Genomic DNA, 19,784 nt, shown 5'->3' with positions numbered 1-19,784 from the left:
GCCTCTTCAACATGACCCTGGAGAGCGAGTTTGGAAGTCTGCACTCCCCCACATGCAACCAGCTGGGTGACCTTGGGCTCGCCACAGCACTGATAAAGCTGTTCTAACCGGGCAGTGATATCAGCGCTCTCTCAGCCTCACCCACCCCACAGGGTGTCTGTTGTGGGGAGAGGAAAGGGAAGGCGACTGTAAGCTGCTTTGAGCCTCATTCGGGTAGGGAAAAGTGGCATATAAGAACCAACTCTTCTTCTTCTTCTTCTTCTTCTTCTTCTTCTTCTTCTTCTTCTTCTTCTTCTTCTTCTTCTTCTTCTTCTTCTTCTTCTTCTTAATGATCTCCAAGAACTAATCAGGCCTGACGTTGCAGAGCTTCCAAGATCTGCTGAGATCAAGACATGATTTCTACATAATACTCTTGATTTTCCCCCCCCCCCGTATGTTTTACTTTTATGCTCTGCTTCAGAAGAAATGCATGTCGGGCAGGGAAAATAACAGAACAACAGATGGAGAAGAACATTCCACAATATGTAACAGTAGGAGGACTCAGGAAGTGACGGTTGGCATGTGAAGAAAGGGGAGTCACGCAAACTTGAATTTTCGTCTGTGAAAAGTTGCAAGATGTGACAATGTGATGGAAAGCTGGACCCACATGAAGAGCTTTGAAATGTTCTCGCCCCCCCCATTTAGCAAAACATGGGACATTTGTAGTGTCTAACACTTCCAAGCTAGGTTTTCAGGGTGATTTTTAAAAAATCCTTCTGAAATGAATGGATGTAAGCATAAAACAATTTTGGAAGGACTAGCTTGCAATGTGTTAGTATTTCTCCAAAAAGATGAGCTTAGAATTTATGCAAATCTTTCCGCTACTCACAGCAGTCCATCTTCATGTGTGGCCTTCACCCCCAGAGTGCAACCTAATGAAACATGACAGTGGGACAACAGAGGAAAATGAAGCCTCCCCCCCTAAACTCTGTGACTTGGGGAGAAGGGAGTTAATTTCTCTGGTGAGAAAGGATGGCACCATGATCATTCCTCACCTTTATCCATTTGCAAAAGATGTTTCTTGGTTTTGAGAAAGTAAAACTGGTGGCAGATAAATGCTGAAGGTCAAAAGGGTTAATTCCACAGAATGCGGTATGTATTCCAGAGATGATTCTGTTGTAACAAGCGGTATTTTTTTTTCACTAACAGAAAGAGCTGGGGATGAAAAGAAAGCATTCTTTTTTTGTTGCAAAGTTCCAAACCAAGTGCTATAAATAGTCATAGAAAATATAAATAAAGAAAATGAGGGATATTATCACACACAATTTCCTGACTTTTTCATTATGTTACAGTGTGCCAGAACTACTTCTGAACAACTGGTCCTCTATGCTGGTGGTCCCCAACCACCGGGCTGTGGCTCGGTGCTGGGCCGCGAAGGCCCTGGCACCGGGCCACGGCCCCCTTTCCCCGCCCCCCCCTAGTAAGAAACTTCCCAGGCCGCAAGCAAATCGGCCGCAAAAGCGGCCGATTAGCTTGCAGCCCGGCAAGCTTCTTTTTGTGGGAGGGGGGGAGAGGGAAGCAGGGCCGCGCATGCGCATTTGCACCATGCGCGGCCGAAAACGTTCTTGAGCTAGGCCCTGTTCAATCATGCTGGGGTCATCTGCACTATTCAATCCTGCAGTGAAATAGTTTGATTTTTCATGGCACTAACAAGCATCAACATGAAATGGAGGTCAAGTGGCATTGTCATGCTCACATTACTTGAGATGGGAAGGAGAGCAGACAAAGAGGAGACAATTCCTACATCTCACTTCATTCCCTTCATCTCACTCACATTCATAACATTTCTTCCTTCTACTGTCAGACTCTCCACCTGCAACCTTCATAATGTCTGTTATTCAAAAAGTGGGGGGGGGGGGTCACAAACAGCTGGCCTGCATACTGAGTCAAGCGGTTCAGGGACTTGTGGGAAGCTATGGTGGAAGGAGACTTAGACTTGACTCTAATGGCAGGAGCTGTTCTCTACACTAGCAGTTTACTAGCCACTGCATGGTGAGTGAGTTCACAGAGAGGCTATGCTAGCCTAGGGTTCCCAGTCTGTCCAGGTGGGGCCTGGAAAGCTCCCAGAATTATAGCCAGCCTTTGGACATCAGATATGAGTTCCTGTAGAGAAAGTAGCAGCTTCGTGGGATGGACTGAATGGCATTTTACCCCCACTGAGTAAAGCCTTCCCTCCCAAAGGTTTACTATTTATTGTCACATTTATTTGCCGCCCTCTCTCCGGGGACTCAGAGAGGCTCACAATGGCATAAATTACATAAGTAAATAAAATACAGCTTTAGGAATTTAAATAAGCTAATAGATTTAAATACACTGAAACCAAAAATCCAGTAATGCCTTGCCTGATTCTATCCTGTGGGAGAAGGTAGGGGAAGGGTTGCAAGAACCTTGGCGGAAGTCTGAGCAAGGAGGCCTGCAGTTCCAGATACTGTTTTGGCTTTAACCATAGGCCTAGGAAAACAGCTGTGTCTTACAAGACCCATGGAACTGATTAAGGTGCCGGCAGGTTTGAGATCTCATTCTGCAGAATGTTCCACCAGGCCAGGGCGAAGGCCAAAAAAGCCTTGGCCCTGGTTGAGGCCAATTTGATCTCCTTAGGGATGGGGATCCTGAGCATATTTCAATATCCAGATCTTAAGTCTTTTGGGGGGACATATGGGGCAAGGCAGTCCCAGACCCTTTAGAGGTCCCAGACCCGTTAGAGGTTTGATCATAACCCGAACCTTGAATCTGATTTGGTCTTCAATCTGGAGCCAGTGCAGCTGAGAGAGGACAGGTGGAATATGGGCCTTCCTCTGATCTAATCTGTACTCCCCAGTCTCCCCCTTCCAAATGTTCAGGAATCCCCCAGTTCAGGCTCCACTACCTGTCAGCTGGGGTACATTGTAGATGTGAGGGGAAAACACAAAAATGGCAGAATCCAAAAAGCAATCACAGCAAGCCAAGCAAATTATGCAAAACGGGAATAAAATAAGTTGTGATGTAAGGAATGTAGAATGCATGTCTCCGAATGAAATAACAATGTTTTGCCATTCATAAAACATGAGGATGTATTGTAATCAAATTAAGACTTGCCACAGGCAAAGAAAGAAACAAAAGAAGAGATTATTCACTAATGTCACATGGCTAAGTCGGTTTGCGAGAGGTAGCTATCACAGGAGGGCACGGAAAATAGGACGTCTTTAGTGGCACCGTTTGGCTGAAAAAAAAAAATACCATCATGGGAATTTTACTCTGAGAGTCATGTCTAGTCAGCTGTCCCAAATTCTTTCGCCCTTCCTCCTTTCCTCCCTTCCCTTGTATTTATTTCCATTATTTTACCAATCCATCCCATTCAGGTCCTTGTGGTGGTTTGCAGTACAATCCTGGGCAGACATATTCCAGTCTAAATCAACTAGGGTGCCATGTTCAGACCACTATGCCCTGAAGGCCTTCCCTGTATAGGCAGAGAACAGCTTTACACATGCTCAAGGAGATCTATGGATCCAATTGGTTTCCAAAATGCTCTGCAGGATCTGAATCCCCCTGGCAACTTGGTTGTTGAGCTGGTGGAGGACTGGTATGTCTGACTCTCTGACACCATCAAGGAAATTGCTCCTGTCCAAAGCCAGCACCCTCGTATACATCTCAGCTGTGTAAGGTGAAACAGGAGCTGAGATGACTAGAGTGAGTCTGGCAGAAAACTCATGATGACGCCTCAAGAACATTTTATAAGACACTCACGATTGCTTATGAGATGGCAGTGAAGGCCACGAAGGAGGAATTCTAAGCAGCCACCATTGCCTGAGCAAACCCAGACTTGGCACAACTGTTTGAAATATTTAGATCGGGGTAGTCAAACTGCGGCCCTCCAGCTGTCCATGGACTACAATTCCCATGAGCCCCTGCCAACATTCACTAGCAGGGGCTCATGGGAATTGTAGTCCAGGGACATCTGGAGGGCCGCAGTTTGACTACCCCTGGATTAGATTGTTGGCATCTTTTGGTTTGTCCCAAAGTTTGGAATTGGATATTAGCTGTGAGGTTTCCATGAGCTACTTTCCACAGGTATGGGCATGACACCAGCGTTTTCATGATGTTATTCCTGACCTCAAACGTAGGCCTGGTAGGAACCAATCAGTCTTATAGGCCCTGTGGAACTGCTTTAAATTCCACAGGTCCCTGATCTTGTTATGTAGAACATTCCACCAGGCCAGGGCCAAAAAAGCCCCGCCCCTAGTTGAGGCTGATTATATTGGGGGGGGGGGGGAGTGGGCTATAGACCCTGAGCAGGGCTTGGTTACTCAACCTGAAAGCTCTCTGGATGGAGTATTGGAAGAGTCAGACCTATAGATACAAGGGTCCCAGCCTGTTTGGGGCTTTGAAGGTGATAGTCAAAACCTTGAACTTGATCCGGTCTCTAAATGTAGAGTCAGTGCAGCTGGGAGACCACAAGGGTATTGTGTGCTCTCCATTGGGTCCAAGTAAGGACCTGAACTGCTACATTCTGGAGTTTCCGGAAGAAAAGAAAACATGAAGTCAGTAGGAGTCCAAAGGGGGCCTAAGCACTGTCTGCTTAGTACCCCCCAAACTTGGAACTGATGCAAAGAAGTTTGCATTTTTTATCTCACTCTTCCACAGTTGTTTAAATTCATTTCTCCTTCTATGTGGCCTTTTCCTGTGTTTTTCATCAGTTTCCATTCCTTCAGTCACCTCTAGATCATCTTCCTGTTCCACTTTCTGGTGCTTTTTGGCTTCCTGGCTTTCCCATTGCTCCAGCCTCTGCTCCTCTCCTTTCTATTGGCAGCCTGTGGCCCTTTTAGGTGTCATTGTAACTTCAGTGTTTGGCTCTCAGGAGGACTAAGGGTTTCCACCTCTGGTTCATCAGGCTGTGCCGTAGCCTAGATTACTTTGAACCAGATTGAACACAATGTCTCTGAGCACCTAACAAAAAAGGGAGCATAAATGTTGGCTCGAAGCCCGACGGCGCGACAAAAGAGGAGAACAGCCGAGCACAGCTGATACAAAGAGAGGATTCCAGAGAGGGCATGCAGAAACGGTGTCTATTTGATCTGAGAACATGATCCTATCCTAACCAGGGGTTATCTGACAAAGAACATCGGCAGGAGCTGTGAAGTCCAGCAAGATGTCTGGCAATAAAGAATCCATTGCTTAGAAGCTGCAAGCAGAGAGCTTCTTGTTAACAGCACAATGCTACTTTGACCTTGCCTCTAGTTATCCAGGTTTCCACATTTCACATGGCTTCTCTCATGCTTTCTCTTTTGGCCTTTCTTGTTCACAGCTAACTGTAGTCACAGTCGGTGTCTTGCTGCTGTGTCTTTTGCTGCACACTGGATGTGTAAACAACTTGCTCAGCTCCGAGGGCCATTATCTGCTAGCTGGTCCCTCTCTCTGTCAATCCGTCCCTCCTGAACAGGGCTGCCAATTCCATATTGGGAAAGTTGTGCGAATTTGGGGGTGAAGCCTAGAGCAGGGAGAGAGCTCAGCAGGTGCCAGATCCCCATCGACTTTCCCAAGGAACTCGCCTGGCACAGCAGCAAAAGAGGTGTCTTGAGGAAGAGATGCGAAGCTCATAATTATAATTCCTCCTGGCACTTATCCCCTGTACCAAGTAGTTCCCTTCTCTTTGTTTCTCCTTGTATAAATGGGTTAGTGCGATTGCATATCTGTTAGTCCAGCACTGTCTTGAGCCCATATCCCAATAAAAACTGAATCCTTTCATTTTAAAATCTGTTGTTTGCCTCGGTTTCTTAAAAGGAGGGAATTACCTTGTAAACGATTGGCAATAGGCCTTGTAGTCATTCCCCTCTCACTTATCTATTCCCCACTGCCTTGTGTTTATTAACATGCATTTTGCGTAACACAGCCCGCTATCATATCTCCCTTATAACACATACTGAAAATCAGTGTAGGAAATGTTTTTGCATTTCCCATCCTAGCCAGAAGCAACATACAGTGCATCAGCCCACGGGCAAATTTTCTCTACAGACTACTGAAAATTGTGAGAAAATTAGACCCATTTAAGTATTTGGGGTGTCTTATCAAAATATATCATCATACCCTATGCAGAACGATTTGTTCTCCATCAGGTAAAAGGTTAATCTCCCTTATGTAGCTTATGGTTTTAGTGAAATTGTACATATTTAATGTATGTGTTCTATACCTTCTCTGAAGGGATTCTCTTGACCCGTCAACTGTCTTAAATTCATGTTCTTGAAATTTCTTTTAACTTCAGGAGCTTTTGTTGTATGAACTTCCCTGTGAGTGAAAGCTGAAATCTAGAGGGAAAAGGTATGAAAAATTGTTACTGGAGCATCTGTCTGGGCCCAGGGGTGCAATTCTGACATCTGCCACATGTCACCTTCAATGACTGTGTCCCACAAGTGTTAGAAATTAAGAGGACGGGAAGAAAGTCATAAGTTGACTGTGTGGAAACTATCTGAGAGCCTTGAATGCTAATAAACAAACGCTGTAATTTAGCCCTGTTCGGAGGGCTGTCAAAACAGTAAAACAGTTCAAGTCCTTCTAACAGCAAGCAAACAAATAGCATCTGAGGGACAGTCAACAGATTCATTATTTGCTTTACTAAAAACATTCATCCCACCTCCAATGGGACTTAAACGAACAACTGATTGGAAAAAAAGAACATAAAGGGAGAAAATCTTGCATGCATGTCAACAAATCACTTTAGCACTTCATAGGACCACAAAAAGATCACCAATGGAAAGCCCTAATAAGGTACTGCCCTGGTGTACTGAAATAAGAAGTTTTGGTTTTCAAAAACAACAGGGAAAGAGACATGGTGCTCCAAAGGCAGATAAGGGCCAGAGAGGTTAGCCGCAAAACTCCATTGCAATTCAAATTCACATTAAAATAATTCAAATGCAGGGAGGGTACAAAATGGAGCCTCTCAAGAAGTTTGCAGCACATGGTTTTTTCATAAGTTAGGTGGGAGAACCCCTCCATTCCTTCCTGTGCCTGTTTGTTTAATATATTATGTAGTATAAACCAATTTTTGCACCACTGTGTACAGTAGTACATTTTTATTTATGTTTAAAAATAATAACAAAGATAGGTGGGACCCAAATCCCATGGACCCATGGAAAAAGCCTCAAGGGACCCTGGGTGGGCTTGTGCACAGCCACGCTTAAGAACCATATTGTGCATGATCAAGGCACTTCTGGGGTTTCTCAAAGCCTGAAGAATGTCTCTGGGGTTTCACAACGGTACAAATATTGAGAAAGACTATTCTAGACAAAAGCATTCATCCAAGGGATAACTAGATTATTTAAAAACTAGAAAGAAAGTCCATTTTATGAGGGAATAAAATGGGCACTAGGAAAAAAAGTTTGGCAGGGAAGCCCTCAGAGGGCGAAGGCTTCCCGGGGGCTCGTAGGGGGCGTTCTGGCGCCCCCAGCTCCGCTCGCCTTGACCTTCTCCAAGCCCCGGGAGCGGACTCGCCACGTCCACTTGGAGAAGGCGGTGCCCCCCCCCCACCGGCTCCTGATTGGCCCCTCCGAGTTTTTATCCCAGACAGGGCCCGCCCTAACTCCTCCCCAACAGCCCTTACCCTTTTATTTAATCCGCTTCGCAGGAGCGGTTTAAAGATATGTTTGTTGCATACATCATTGGAAGTGCGCCTGACACTGGGATAATATTGGAAGTTGGGTTGCCAGCCTCCTGTTGAGAAATTCCTGGGGACTTTTGGAGTGGACTCTGCAGAGCGTGGTGTTTGGGGAGGAGAGGGATTTAAATGAGATATAATGCCAAAGAGTTCACCTTCCATTGTGGTCATTTTCTCCAGGGAAGCAGCTCATCTCTACTTGGGGGGGAGCCATGTCAGATCTGCATTAGAATAGCTAGATTTGAGTCCAGTAATACCTTAGAAATCAACAAGATTTGGAGGGCATGTAGGCTCCCTTTATTGAACACTTGGAAACAACAGATAGTGAAGCTCCATCACCCCCAGTTTGGCTCAAGCCCTGCTCACCAGTCCAAAGCAGGGAACTGATGTGTCATGCTTATCAAGGAACTGATTGGCATGCATGTTCATTTACGAACATTTGGCAGGCTGCTTCACTGTATTTCTTCTTAGCGCACAGCACAGCAGAGTTAGTTTTCTCCCTCATGCATCTTCTCAGACAGCCTGTCTGAGTTCTATTATCCACCCCCCCCCTTGCTATGTTAACTCAGAAGGCAGTTGTTGAAACACACAATTAAATGAAGCACAAATCATATAAATCAGCCAAAAATAAATGCTGTGCTCTAATAAAATCCTACCCTTCAGCATTTGTGAAAGTGGTCCCTAATATGACTGCCGTTCTGGTTGAATCAGCAGCGTCTTTTTGCAATTATGCAAAAGCCCAACACGAAGCTCTTCAACAGGCCTTCATTGCTGTCTGACGAGAACTGAACAGGCTGGGCGGTTGGCTCATGGCTCATCTGACTGGTAGCTTAGAACACAGCAATTGTGACTGTAATACATGTTCATGGTGAAATCTGTAACATCTCTTTTGTTGTTACCCACCCCGAGCCTGTAGGGAAGGGTGGGCTACAGGAATGAGAATCAGAAATCCTTTATTGGCTTTGACAACTAACCTGATAAAATTAGGATTAAAAGGTGTCGAGGTCAACGTTGAATAGAATGACAGAATGAATTCAAAGAACACTGAAGAAAATAATAAATATGCTACCAGTTATCCCTAACGCTTGCCTTCCCACAACGTTGTGACACCTTGCAAAAATTTAGCCATCCTTTCTATTATTTCAGAGCTGTCCTTATACAAAGGGAAAGACACTTTTAAAGGATCAGGAAGTTCCATCCTATTTAACAAGATGGGGCTTTAATATTATCTGCATAGAAGGGAGAATAAACAGAACATGCAATTTAGTTTCCACATTGCTTGTTTTATATGGCAGCTTTCTGAAATCTTCCCCAAAGGACTGGGGAGGGTACAGCATTGCACCTGGCCAAGGAAAATGCCCCGCATTGGTTTGTTATTAGAAGATGACATAAATATGGAGCTATCTCGCCTGCTTCTGATGAAGTCCCCAGATCCAGGGGGGGGGAGCAAATCTTATTAGCTGCACTGCCAAGGTTCTGGGCTTCGGTGTCTAGAAGTGTGCATTTTATCATTTGAAAGGCCTCAGATGCTGAGAGAAGAGATAGTGAGTCCAAGGATATGCCTAAAGATCTAATTTTTGTTTCAATGCAGGTTAGTCAGTTGGAAGACTGAGATTCCACAAACATTTGATCAGTGAGTCTGTCCAGTTCTGAACTGTAGTGCAGCAGCCAATATTTAATAGTTATCAGCCATGACTTTGTTTCAAGTAGACCCTGGCCAGATCCCAAGCACAGGGCAGGATACAGGATGCACTTGGGGCATTCCGAGAATTCGCTTACAAGAATTTTCATTGAATACGTTCTTCAGATTGGTCAGTTGGTCCAATCCTTAGCAAAACTCTGTGACATGAGTAAAATTGTTGTTGCTGCTGTTATTTACAGATGCCTGCATCGTTCCTCGCATAGCATTGGGTGTGGAAATTGGGGGGAGGAATGGGGGGTACTTGGAGGTACCTAACACACGACCTTTTCTCAACAAGATCCTTTCTTGTTTTAAGAATAATAATCATAGAACTATTTATTTATATCCCGTTTTCACTTGGGGAATTCAAGGCAGCTTACAATGGAGAGAAAACAATTACAAAAGAAAAACCATATAATTTTTAAAAACTAAACCCCCTCCCATGAAAATAATAATTTGAAAACTCCAGTTTGGACGGCCAATACGTAAAAACTAAACTGAGCGCCATTCTGCACTCGTTCAAAATTGCACAATGGTTGTAAATTGAAATCGCTACTGTTTTGCTGTTATGCACAACGTCATTGACAATCTGCAACACTCCTGAAATCGATCCGCAAAAAGCGCTTCATTGTAGCGCTTTCAGGGAAATCCCAAAAAGTGGATTAACCCTCTGGAAAACGCTATACTCTTGCAACCTTTCTGCAACACTAGCGGGAAAGTTCTGTGCATTACCATTGTTGCGTTTTCTGCAAAGTCCCTCCCCCTAGCTCTCTGATCTTCCGGCGAATCGATCGCCATTTTTTTTCTCAGAGCGAGAGGAGATCAACGCACCGGCGAGCCTTCGTTTACCCAGCGAGGCTGCAGTCCCTCCCCAGAGCTGTTCTAAGGCACCAAGCAACACATAGCCCCGTTTGCTGGTTTATTTTCCCTTTATTTTTTACTCTATTTTTGGCCAAAAATCGCGCCCTTGCGGGGTGGAGGGGTATTTTTTTTTCACTCAGGGGGAGTGTGGCAACGATGAAACGGCAGCTCAAACACCATCTGCTAGCTAGATGGGTCTCTCCGTTGCAACGAATCAACGCAGATTCGTTGCAACATGGTTTTTTTTTTTAACCTTCCTTAAAGGGAAAGTGGGTTTTTGGGAGCATGATAACGGCCACCCATTGGCTGCTTGACTTGAAACACAACTGGTTTCTATGCTGGTTTGAGCCGGATTCCACTACAAAGGCAGGTATGCATAATGACAAATTCCACTATTTAAAATGGCGATTTTTCGTTCCGCAACCAATTTGCTACATAGATCCTGGTGCGGAATGGCCCTGATATTTAGTCTTCACAGTTTTCAGCTGCATCCTGAACACCAATAGCAGGAGTGACACGTACACTTTCTTGGGCAGTATTCCATAATTGTAGGTGTACCACTGGAAATGCCCTCTCTCACATGCTTGCCAAATGAGCTTCTTTGACGGATGGGATTGGTGGGGCTACCTGTAACATATCATTTTCTCCTAAGACCTAGGCTACCGTGTTCTGCTGGGACCGCTAGAGGTCACAAATAGTTTCTGAGCTGGCAAAATTCATCTGAGCATCTCCTGCCTTAAAGTATTTAATAGATGTTCTGTATTTAAGAGATCCTTTGGCCAAACCAGGGCTCTCTAGATGTCTATGGAGTATAATTACCATACACGTGCTGGCAGGGGCTCATGGTAATAGCAGTCCATGGACATTTGGAGAGCCACAGTTTGGCCACCCTTGCTCCGTAAGTTCACGTGGCCAATAAGGCGCAGTTTACTGAAGCTGAGTCATTACTAAATTAGTTAGCGTGTGGCAGGTAAAAATAATGCCTCAGCCAAGCCATCTGGAAGTTTTAATTGCATGTAACCTTCATGCCATTTCTTTTCTTTTCATCATGCCGTACTTCTTGACTTTAAAATAAGCCTCTTGTAATCTTTTTTTTTTATCTGAAGGCCCTTATGTGTTTTAAAATATTAAAGTCTGGCGGTTTTCACATATATTTTGAAACTCTTGAACTAGAACAGATTGGGACTTGAGATTTTAATCTTGGACAGGCTGGTAGCCAGTGAGTTGAAAAGAACAAGGGTGCACGCTAAATTTCCCCCCAGTTCTTTGCACTGCTTTCCACGTGATCTATGCTGGTTTGAGCCGGCTTCTATATTGTTTTTATCTGGTGTTCCTGCTGCTAGTAAATGATCAGTTCATGGGCTGCTGGATTTCATTTGTTCCCTGTGTGTGTGGGGGCATATGCGTGTAAAGTACCATGAAGTCAAAATTGACATGGCAGCCCTTCAAGGAGCTTCCAAGGCAAGAGATGAACAGAGGTGCTTTGCTGAGGGCTCACTCTGCTTAGCTTCCGAGACCTCATGAGATCAGGCTAGCCAGTTCAGGGCTTTGTTCCTTGGGACAGCTTTATTTGGCTTCGTCTGTTTTAAACTGAGTTTTTCAGTCTGTTTTATGCTGTGAGTCACATTAAGCGCTTCAACGAAGAGGTGAAATATACAGAAGCAAACAATACTAAGTTGCTGTAGTGATTAAGAGCAGAGACCTCTAATCTGGAGAAACAGGTTTTAGTCCCCACTCCTCCTCCACATGCTGGGTGACCTTGGGCCATTCACAGTTCTCTCAGAGCTCTCTCAATCTCATCTACCTCACAGGGGTGTATGTTGTGGGAAAAGGAAAGGTAGGTGATTGCAAACTATGAGATTCCTTTGGGTAGTAAAAAGTGGGGTACAAAAAACAGTTCTTCACTTCAACCATTGTTGACCACGATTGTCTAAGCAGAACATTTCATGCCTAACATCAAGACAGTTCCTAAGAGCAACCTGATGCCGTTTTCTTAAGGGCTGGAGCTTGAAATAGGGCATCCACAGGGGGCATTTCCTTTGCCACGCAGGGCTCTTTGTTGTCAGGAAGTGGTTTGACCCATGTGGGGTTGGGTCCTTTGGTTACATGAACCTATAGTGCTCATGCAGCTTCTTTGCTGCCATTCTCAAGCAACTTTCTGGGGACCCTGCATTGTGTGTGTGTGTGGGGGGGGAGACTTTGGTGTGGGGTCAAATAATCCTTGTGGACATGGCACAGAGGGGGCAAAAGAGAGCATGGAGAAGGGGAGAGGCTGTGGCCCCCTGGAAGAACACCTGTTTGGCATGTAGAAATTAGCGCACCAACTCCCTGATGTTTCTGATTAAAAGGATAAAAGACCATGGAGAGCCGCAGCCAATATGGCTAGACTATATTGACCTTGATGGGTCAATGTGAGTCCAGTGTGTGAAAGACCTTTACCAAAGACTATGGAGACCCACAGCCAATCTGAGCAGACTTTACTGACCTTGATGGACTACTGAGAGTTGGGATTTGGTCATATGTATGGACCCCCCAAGTGCTTTTAAAAGGGGGGCCAGGCTTTGGTGCAGCATACCCTCCTGGGTGTAAACTGCACGGAGCTTTTATTCCAATCCCAGGTCGATTCAGTCCCTGCCCTCTGCACAAAATGTGATTTCCATTTGGATTTGGGGCGATTTAAATTTTCCTTCTGCAGCAAGAAAGATTGATCCGGAGTGACCCTACCTTTATTGTGCGTTATCTTAGAGTTCTTTTAATGCTCAATATTTTTCAAATCCGGATTGGGAAAGCAAGCTCTGTGGTAGAGAACCTCTGATAGGCCACACCTGGTCAGGTGACACGCTTGCCTTAAAGGAGAAGCCCCGAATTTCTCTCAATTTCTTTCGGTCCTGGATTTTTCCTCCCTCCTCTGCCTTTTTCGAACCTCTCCCCCTCCCCTCCAAGAAAAGAAAGAGGCTCCCTGCTTGGCTCCTCTCCCCCCACCTCTTCAAGAAAAGAAAGAAAGAGGCTTGGCTCCCCCCTACCTTCTGAGCCTCCCTAACCACGTGCAGAAGACTTTCCTGTTTCAATGGGCAGGAGGGGGGAGAGGAAGACCCAAGTTCAAAGCGATCTGAATTCAACAGGATTGACAATGGAATAAACAAAGTAAGTGCAGACTCTGCCCTGGACATTTGGGGTTGGCTCCCCCTCCTGCAGCATCAGTGTTTTGCTTGTGCTCTGTATCTGAACCCAAAGGGGCTCATTGGGTGAGAAAGGCTGGGGACCGCTAGTATGAACTTTTTCTTTCTTTCCCAGAATGTCACAGTAGCTGGCCTTTGTAGTCCTCCCTTTGGGGAAAAAAAAAGAACATGCTTCTTTAAAACACTACCAAAACATCTTTCAGCAAACCTGCCTATTTCTGGAGGTTATTTGTATTTTTAACCTAATTCAGTTCTGAAGCTACAATATCAAAAGAGACAAAATCTTTTTAAAAAATGATTTCTTATAGTCCTGTTTTCCAAGATGCTATCTGGAAGGCTGTGTGCTCATAGACATGTATAATGAATGTAAGAGAGTTTGTTCAAAGTGGGTTTTTCACAGCTGTTTTCATTTTTATAAAAAAAGGAGAACAAGTATAGTATATAAATATTAATGAGGCACACACACACACACAAACACACACACCACAAAGAGCGAAAAGCTATTCTGTGAATTCTTTTTTGCTGCCATTACCAACAGTACATAGATTGAATATGAAAGATAGCTTATTTGGAATTTGAAGTTTTCTTTTCAGTACCACTGATAGAGAAAAGCTTCAATTTTGGGAGTTCTTTGGCAAATAAAGGCAATATTTTTAAGAAGAGCTATTTTTGTACACCACCTTTTACTACCTGAAGGAGTCACTACCCTTCTCTCCACAAAAGAAACTGGAAGGTAGATGAGGCTGAGAGAGCTATCAGAGAACTGTGACTGGACCAAGGTCACCCAGCAGGCTTCATGTAGAGGAGGAGTGGGGAATCAAACCCAGTTTTCCAGATTAGAGGCCGCCACTCTTAACCACTACACCAAGCTGGTGTACCATATTTCTGTGTGGCTTTCAATAAATTGTTTCATTGTTTTAAAGAGAGGCACGGATTGCATTAATATTGAAAGCGATTCATAACAGGAGATTTTTGAGTGAAAACACTTATGCCTTCAGTCCAGACAAGCATCCAGCCTCAATTTGTCTCAGCTGTGCAGCAAAGAGGAGCAGTGGTTAACCCTTCAATCCCACTTGGGTTTTGCTGCATGAAATTTGGCTTCTTTTTAAAGGGCGGGGGGCAGGTCTTAAAGGGGATCTCTTTAAAATCCAAGCAGAGGGCCTGGTTTCAACAAGCAATGTTGAAGGACATTTCAAAGTGACACACCCTCTCTCTTTCCTGTGTGGCCTGTGGACATGACCTTTCACTCATCTGCCTGAGCCCCCAAAATTCATAGATGGAAAAGCATTTCTTCCTGGCAACTCTTCTTACAGCCTACCTGTTTCACATTTTCCCCCCAATTCATCACTTTGAAGATTATTTTATGTCCTTTTATATTCCTTTTGTCGGCTGGTAGTTTTATGTGTTGAGATTGGGAAGGTTTCATTGCTGCCGGGGCTAGTTTACTATTTTATTGAATCCTGACTTTATTTCTTCTCTCTCTTTCTTCTCTCTCTCTCTCTTTTGGATGTTTAGCAACCTCAGGCTGGTCTCTGGAGAGCCAGTATGCAAATCTGACAAACAGGGTTTCTCCTGAGAAAACGTATGGTTGTTTTTTATGGTCTTGAGAAAAAAGTCCCTCGATACCCATGTATGACTTGACTTCTTTAACAGAGATATCCCACTCCCCCCCCCCCCCCCCAAGTAATTGTCGATATGATTCTGTATGGGCAAGCTCAAATTTTGCCTCTGAGAAAGTGTTGCAAGCAGTCTGAAATCAGTGCTGGTAGGAACCCTGCCAACTTCAAACAGAAATGCAACAAGGAACATAGAGTTCCGGAGGGCTCCGAGGAAGGAGAGAAGACAACATAAATATCAGATATAGGTACATGACATTTCCCTTTCTCTCCAAAAGCAAACTGGCACCTTTAATTTCACTTGGGACTTCTGCCAGGGTGGCTGCTTTGGTTTACAGGAGCCCCAGACAGATGCTGGACCTTAAGCAGGTCGGTTGGGGTACATTCTGAAGTGAACCCCTGCCCCCGTCTGAGTAATGGTTACCAAAATGTCCTGAGGGGGGGAAATGGGACAATCTCTGAAAGAGGGATGGCTGGAAAGCAGAACTGAATTGAAGAAGAAGAGCTAGTTTTTTATACCCTGCTTTTCACTACCTGAAGGAGTCTCAAAGTGGCTTACTCTTCCTCCCCCCACAACAGACACCCAGTGATGTAGGTGGGGCTGAGAGAGCCCCAGCAGGACTGCTCTGTGAGAACAGCTCTTAGACAACTGTGACTAGCCCAAGGTCACCCAGTTGGCTGCATGAGGAGGAGTGGAGAAGCAAATCCAGTTCTCCAGAATAGAGTCTGCTGCTCTTAACCACTGCCCGAAACTGCACATGGGAAAGCCCAAACAAGGCCAGATCAAGATGGGGAGCTGAAGAAAAGAGCAAGAGTCCAGGAGAAGGGGAGGGTCTTTTGTGAGTCCCTGCCCACTTCTTCAGATACAGCTAGAACGAGAATACATCTGTCTTGAAATCACTCTACTCTCCAAGATTTAAGGACTCACTTTTTTAATCCTTTGCTGAAGCTGATCATAGAAGCCACCAGATTATTAGCAGGCACACCTGATATACCTGTTGCTGACCTATACCACTTCAGGGTGAAGACTAGGGACAGAAGGTTTGGAAATTTCTCTCACCCGATGAAGGCCGGGGGGAATTATTGTGACTGGAAAAAAGTCTCTGCTAGAACCTTCTCCCGAGCTTGTCACCCTGCAGCTAGCACCCGGAGATCTCCTGCTTTGATCATGGATCCTCGGTTATCCAAGAGTAGTTCCCCTGGAGAAAATGGCTGCTTTGGAAGGCGGACTTTATGACATTGTGTTGCTCCTTGTCCCACAGGGAGGCGGGAGGCCATGGCAATGGCTAGGCAGCATGCTAGCTGAAGTGGAGGGGTTGGGAAAGAACCTCTGATAGGCACTGAGGGCCAATCAGAGGCCCCTGGTGTTTCCCAGTGGCATGCCAGCTCCTCTGTGTGGCCCTAGGGGCAGGACTCTCTCCCCCTCCCCCTCCCAGAACCAATCAGATGGCCGGCATATTCTTAAAAGCACAGACATGGTTTAATTTGTTTCAATAGCCTGGTAGCTTGGCAGTTGTATGTGCAAAAACGATTTAGGAGTCTTAGTAGACCACACAATGAACATGAGTCAGCAGTGTGACTCGGTGGCTAAAAAGGCAAATGGGATTTTGGGCTGTATTAAATGGAGAATCGTGTCCAGATCACGGAAGGTTATGGTACCGTTTTACTCTGCTCTAGTTCAGCCTCACTTGGAGTACTGTGTTCAGTTTGGGGCACCCCAGTTGAAGAGGGATGCAGACAAAATGGAGCATGTCCAGAGGAGGGCAACAAAGATGGTTTGTAGACCAAGACATATTATTATTATTATTATTAGATTTGTATGAAGAAAGGTTGGGGGAGCTTGTTCTATTTAGCCTGGAGAGGAGACGACTGAGAGGGGATCTGATAACCATCTTCAGGTATTTAAAAGGGTGCCATATAGATGATGGAGCAGAGTTGTTCTCTCTTGCCCCGGAGGGACAGACCAGAACCAATGGGATGAAATCAATGCAAAAGAAATTCCATCTAAACATCCGGAAGAAGTTCCTGACAGTTAGAGCAGTTTCTCAGTGGAACAGGCTTCTTGGGAGCTGGTGGGTTCTCCATCTTTGGAAATTTTTAAGCAGAGGCTGGATAGCCATCTGACGGAGAAGCTGATTCTGTGAAGGCTCAAGGGGGTGGCAGGTGACAGTGGATGAGCGATAGGGATGTGAGTGTCCTGCATAGTGCAGGGGGTTGGACTAGATGACCCAGGAGGTCCCTTCCAACTTTATTATTATATGATTCTATGTTCAGGCTGGCACCAGAGGTAGAGGGTTGTTTAGTAATATGTTCTGTGTAGTATATTCTTGAAGGACGATCCCTGACCTGGTGCCTTGCCACATCAGAGCTATGAGATCAGAGCTCCGGGGCTGGCCTGGAGGCTTCCAGGGATGACCAATGGAGATCTGGAGAAAGGAGTGGCATTAGTGCATTGGTCCAGGTCTCTGAACCAGCTCTAAGAGGTAGATAATATAAAATTCCATGAAAATATTGTTCTTCATGCAGGTTTTCACAGCATGTGTGTGAACCAGATCTTGGAGTACTTGTAAAACGTAAGCTAAATATGAGCAGAGAGAGAGCACTGGCCTTTTAAAACACGGCATCACACGGTCTGCTTATATTTAGCTTCCCGTTCACAAGTGCTCCAAGATCTGGTCCACACACACTGCTTTTTTGCAAGTACATTTCTTGTTCTTGTTACCATCAGAGTCCGATCAGCTTTGCAATTTGTTTGAATATCAGTTCCCCCTAACCAGGAATCGTGGAGGACTGGGGATTGTAAAGTTGAAAATTTTCTGTGCTTTCAAGAAAAATTGTGTTTTCTTACATTTTAAACCAATAATATTGACCCTGCTTTTCTCGACTATGCCACCTTTCCACACTTGTGACATTTAGTACATCATTTGGCCCCGTGGCTTCATTAGATGAAAAGTCCTGCAGGATGGCCATGTTAGTTGTTACATCATAAATTATAACTAGGGTTGCCAGGTCCTGCCGGGCCACCAGCAGGTAGTGTGGGGGTAGGGTTGCCAGTTTCAGGTTGCAAAAATCTTGGAAATTTGGGAATGGTTTCTGGAAAGGACAGGGACCTCACTGGGGTCTAATTCCATACAGTCCACCTGCTATGTGGACATTTTCTCCAGGAGAACTGTTGAGATGAGCTGTAATTCTGAGAGATCCCAAAGTCCCACCTGGAGGGTGACCTCCTTAATTACAATCTATCATGTGGCAGCATAAACATGGGCAACTTGTATGCAGAAAAAAGCAGACTTCATTGGACGATTAAAAATGTCACAGCCTGCACAAAACTTCTATCACAATACACTTGTGTGCCTCAACATGACCCACATTGTTGAGTTCCATTGAAATATAGAGTTCTTACAGATCTCAGACCTAGAGATCTGCCAGAATTACAACTACTGTCCAGATAACATAGATCAGCTCTCCGAGGAAATAGCTGTTTGGAAGGGTGGACTCTGTGGCATTTACCCCAATGACTTCCTTCTCCAAACTCCAGAAAAATTATCTGGGAATTTCCCAACTCAGAGCCGGCAACCCTGTTGAAATGTTTTGAACTTTAAAAGGGGGTCCGTGCAGCTCTCTTTTGGATTGTATCTAATTATACTGTCATCATTTGTCGGGCAGATTCAAAATCATTTTATTGGCATGTGCTAAGTTGGCAGTCTTGCTCCGCATTGAATGAGCAGCCGTGTAGCGCGTGTACGTCTGCCATTTATTAAAACCGAAGAAGACGAAAAAGTGTTGAGCGTTTAAATGTCTCATCAGATGTTCAGAGAACCTTCTCCACTGCTAATTGTGTTTTAATTGTATTTTGCTGGTGTCATTGTTGAAGCATGCCGAGATCTAACATTTCCCCAAAAATCGCATTGAGTGACTCAGAATGTTAATTAGCAAGAAAGTCACAAGGATTGCTGTTTTCGACAATAGCATCTGTATCAAGTGAATTCAGGAAGTGCAATACATAAAGAATAAAGAGAGATAACGGTAAATGTTACAGCTCAATAATTAGTGTGTTGCTTTCTGGGGTTGGTTCAGATTATTCAGATTAGAGTTCTTTCAGGTGCTGAGTGGGTAGAAACCAGGGCTAACTTCACCACTGTGATATCCCTTCTCCACTCACACCTTCTACACCTCTTTTTCTCTCAGGTTCAGACTACAGGTGGGCAGGTTCAGGCTACCGGTAGCCTGAACCTGCCACATGCCACACTTGCCACATGTCTCATCTTTTTAAAAATCTCTAGAGAGCCAAGGCCTCTCTCTCAAGTTCTCCCTGTCACTCACAGAGTCATTAACACAAAAAAGTATCTCTGTTCCCCTTTATTAACAGACCCTCACAAACACTTCATAGAGTTATTGGGGTTGGAGGCTCAACTTCCATTCATAAATTGCCGCTGTGAATACATATCCTAATATATAGAGAGAATATTAGGGAGAGACTATATCTGTCTATTTAGATGATAGATAGATAGATAGATAGATAGATAGATAGATAGATAGATAGATAGATAGATAGATAGATAGATAGATAGATAGATAGATAGATAGATAGACGCAAAGCCCACAGGGTTAAACAAACAATGATTTATCCTATTCTAGAATCTTTGATCTTGTATTACAAATTGACTCTTTTTAGTTCACTAGCTTTACTCTGATTTTTCCTCAGCTTCATTCAGTAATATATACTCTTTTCCCTCTCAACTTCCTAGATGATGACTCCCAACTCCAGTTCTCTGAACTGCTGT

General features: G+C 44.6%; 2 long non-coding RNA genes across 3 annotated transcripts in view; one reads left to right on the top strand and one right to left on the bottom strand.

Moving 5' to 3' along the window:
- The window catches only part of LOC143840795 (uncharacterized), a 74,292-nt gene extending 72,948 nt beyond the window's left edge, over nucleotides 1–1,344 (top strand). For both annotated transcript variants that reach the window (XR_013232421.1, XR_013232420.1), the window contains exon 3: nucleotides 461–1,344. This is a non-coding gene — a long non-coding RNA (uncharacterized LOC143840795). The remainder of the gene's footprint in view (nucleotides 1–460) is intronic.
- Nucleotides 1–19,784, bottom strand: part of LOC143840796 (uncharacterized) — an 86,581-nt gene that overhangs the window by 8,726 nt on the left and 58,071 nt on the right. Inside the window, exons 2-3 of the long non-coding RNA XR_013232422.1 lie at nucleotides 6,203–6,317; nucleotides 1,035–1,194 (exon numbers count right to left, since the gene is read on the bottom strand). This is a non-coding gene — a long non-coding RNA (uncharacterized LOC143840796). The remainder of the gene's footprint in view (nucleotides 1–1,034; nucleotides 1,195–6,202; nucleotides 6,318–19,784) is intronic.

Source organism: Paroedura picta, chromosome 6 (genome assembly GCF_049243985.1).
Source record: "Paroedura picta isolate Pp20150507F chromosome 6, Ppicta_v3.0, whole genome shotgun sequence".
Lineage (NCBI taxonomy): Eukaryota > Metazoa > Chordata > Lepidosauria > Squamata > Gekkonidae > Paroedura > Paroedura picta.
This window is presented reverse-complemented; position numbering and strand designations above follow the sequence as displayed.